Raw genomic sequence first — 3,765 nt, 5'->3', positions numbered from 1 at the left:
CTTGTGCATACACACACAGACACACGGAGTTTGCAGCACACCATGGGGGTTTTATGATGGGGTCACTTCTATAATGCTGGCTGTAACTAACAAAGACGTGGAAGATCTGCAGAGGGACACCGGCCTGGCACATCTCCCTTTCTAGAAGATGCATGCTTAAATGAAGATGAATAAAGATGAATAAAGGTTTTGTGAAATAACTACTGGGTTCCGGTGCCATCTCTGGATGCCCGGGGAATAAAAGAACCAGGGTAAAATTGATTTCTCAACAAGACTCAAGCGTTTTGTATCACTGTACATTGAAGCTTTTTATTACAAACAATTTACAATACTGAAAAAATGACAGGAAGTATTGTTTTCTGAAGTAACAAAGCAAAAGACCGCTGTCTCTCTTCAGTTGCTGAAATACTCCACAAGAGACCCGAGTCATGACAGCAAATTGTCAGGGGTTGCTGAGTGGATGTGGAGAAAAGGACTCAAACGCAGGACTCACGGTGAAGATGCAGGATGTTTATTGTGAGGGACGAATGACGAAAACAGGAGATGGCTGACTGACTGACTGACTGACTGACTGACTGAATAACTGAATGAACGGCTGACTGATCTGAACTTGGGAGGCAAACATGGGGCATAGACAGCAGTGACAACATTAATGACGCGACGCCGACCAAGAGAGAACTGAGGACTTAAATACACTGGCTGAACAATGACTGATAGGTGACAGGTGAGTGAGCAGCTGAACACAATTGAACTAACGATGCATGGAATAAGAACTAGAACATAATGCACACAGAGTAACGTAACACAAAACAGGAAGTGGAACGTACAGAGGATAAACAGTGAACATGAACTGAAAATACTGGGTCAACGACCCAGAAACCCTGACACAAATGTGCTTCTGTTTGTTTTTTAACATGCTGTAGTTGCCTGACTGAACATATAAGTCCTGTGCACATAAAGTAAAACTATTGATGAAAAATGTTCACCTCGAACGAGCAAATCCCAGACAAAATGTAGTAAAATATTTAAATCGTGTTGAACATTAAATTGTGTATATATATCAGTAAAAATCACCCTTTCTATGGCCATTTTTCATTAGTTTTCAATTCAGTCAAATGCTTTCTTGTATTGCTAGGTTGCACATTTTTGTATAACACATCCTCCTCTTCACCAAGATTCTAGAGGAGATAGTTGCTATGTGTTGACGTTTCTGGAAAAACAGTAAAATCACTTAAGTCCTTTTCCATGACTGACTCACTGTGTCCTTGTTTATGAACAGATCTAGAAAAAGAGAGACAGGGACATGAGCTCTGAACTGTAAGCATGGTCTGCTTCTTTTGTGTCCGGTGAAGGAGCAAACAATGGAGAGGGCGGTGATGTTCCATCATTCATGTTGTGTATAGACACAACCTGTGGTAGGCTACTTTGCATTTCAGAGGTTTCTGTGTTGTTATCCTCTTTGTAGTCTTGCAGTCTTATAGTTTTCCTCTGTTGGTGGCTGCTGCTGAGACTTTCATCATCTGAAAGTGTAACCCAGTGTTAATTTGGTTATCTGATATTGTGTGATATTCAGTATTTATGTATATATCTATATTGGGTGTTCAGTTATAAAATGTTCTTCAATGATTTTGAGTTTTTTTTATTGCTATTGGTTTGCGGCTGCTTTACGACAGTCGACTGTGGTAGTACATCCTAGCGGGAGGGGTTACGAGCTCACGTGGCTTGTAGCTGTGCCAGAGAGCAAGCTTTGGTGAGCTAGCGGGGAATATCTCCTTCTGCAGTAGCCTTAAAAAAGACTATTGTTCGTTCTCCTGCCAGACGCCTCGCTGCTGTGTTGCCTTACTGCTGTGCTGCCTTACTGCCTTACTACCGTGGTGTCTCGCTGGTGCCATTAAAGGACCGGCAGCTGCCATCCATTCATCCATCCGGACCTCGATTATTTGGACCGAAGTACTCACACACACGCCCGCACTCAGTGCCATACACTCTCTTTATTTTGCTGGCCAGCTAACACCATTGTTTTTTGTTTTTTTTGTTTTGTTTTTGCATTCACACAGACTATCCAAAGACATTTTGGTTATTGTCAAATAGACACTCTCTGATTACGGACTGAGGAGGTTGTGGTGTTACAACCCCAGGACTGAGAAAAAAAAGACTCTTTACATAATATATTCACTTGTCTCCTGGTTAGGAGAAGTGGCTATTGATGGAAATATATTTTTTTCTTCTTCTTGTCTTTGTTTACATTGTATCCCAGAGAGGTTTTAAGTTGTTCAGGTTGAAACATTTGCCCTTAGAGTTGGTTAAGTTTCCTTTGATGTATCAGTGTCAAGCTGATGTTTAAGAGGGTATGTTAAGGACAGATGTGCTCCAGTCCATCAATCCTTTAAAGTGCTGGACACCGATGGTAAATTGCCATCAGACCCTAAATAAATTGTCCTCTGCTGTCATCCATATTGCTTCACTCATTCTTTGTTGAGTAGATGTATTGGTTACAAAAGCACCAAGTTCAAGTAGGCCTGATTCTCTCATAATTTGGAAGAGTTTGTCAAGGCTATGTGAGACTTCAGTGCCACTGTTTTGGCTGGCCTGGGATAAGAGATGGGTGTGCTGATGTAACTGAGTAATTTCTCTCTCTATAGCAACATTCTGCTTTAGCAGCTCCTTGGTGCGTAGTGTAATAGCCAGCAGGCCCAACTGGTTGAGAATCTCTGCTGTGTTGAGGAAACTGTGCTGACGTGTGGAAGAGCTGTCTGGAGCTAGGTGATATGGACTGTGAGCTGTTGAAGTGGGAGATGAAGAGGAAGGAGAGGAGGATAGGGGAGAAAAGGAAGAAGGTGAAGAGGGTATGTGGGACCTCGAGATGGACAGTGAGCCTAATCTTTCAGAGCTGGAGTTTTTGTGACAGTGGCGGGACTTGTGTTGGGTTTTAGATGAGGCATAACTGGGCAGCAGGCAGTGAGATAAGTTGAGGATAGAACTGTGTCCTCCTCTGACTTTATGTTGGAAATGGACTTTGTTGTGGACAGGGTTTTTCAAACCAGAAGAAAAATAAACAAACAAACACAAGATGTAGAGGAGGTTATGGTCAAAAAGAGATAAGTTGTAGGGCACAAAAACAATCATATACACATCATCTATGCATTGACATGGAAATGTATTACATATACTGGGACAAATGATCAAATTAGCAATTTTAAAATGAAAGAATGATCAAAAACAGTCTAAAAATATTCAAATCCAGTTTAACCTTATTTTCTATCTGAAAAATAAAGCAAACACATTGTATATTGTGTGCTTAGCACCGAATATTGGCCCAAAAAGGTTTGAAACTAACTGATGAGGAAAGTCAAGATTTCAGAAGCTAGAGATAGCTAGGGTGATAACTAGGCTAATGGCTAAAAGTACTATTCTCAGAAATTGGTTAAGACCAAATCAGAACTAAAATTATTATGAATATTTAACAATGCAACACACTAGAATGGCGAAAAAATAAATACACCTCCACATTTATTATATCTTCAGATCCAGTCAGTTACATCCAGTGGTTCCAGATTAGCTACCAAATATTAAAACCTGTTCGACTTATTCAGACCTCTGACATCAAGAGTCAGGTGTCTCTATATGTGTGCGCAGTTTGTAGCGACATCTTAATAGATCTAATGAGGTTTCTAAGGGCACTAAAGGATGGGATTTAAAAACAAAAGAGTTTTAAAGCACTTTGAGGCCACTGTTGTTCTGATTTGGTGCTGTACAAATAAGATG

The 3,765-nt window shown here is 40.6% G+C and overlaps 1 pseudogene; it reads right to left on the bottom strand.

Annotated features, from left to right (window-relative positions):
• Positions 1-1,178: 1,178 nt before the first annotated feature.
• Positions 1,179-3,126, bottom strand: LOC146565299 (uncharacterized; annotated as a pseudogene).
• Positions 3,127-3,765: the final 639 nt, after the last annotated feature.

Source organism: Mchenga conophoros, linkage group LG10 (assembly GCF_057382185.1).
Source record: "Mchenga conophoros isolate Kocher_MC1m ecotype Shallow Benthic linkage group LG10, M_conophoros_male_GT1.1, whole genome shotgun sequence".
NCBI lineage: Eukaryota > Metazoa > Chordata > Actinopteri > Cichliformes > Cichlidae > Mchenga > Mchenga conophoros.
This window is presented reverse-complemented; position numbering and strand designations above follow the sequence as displayed.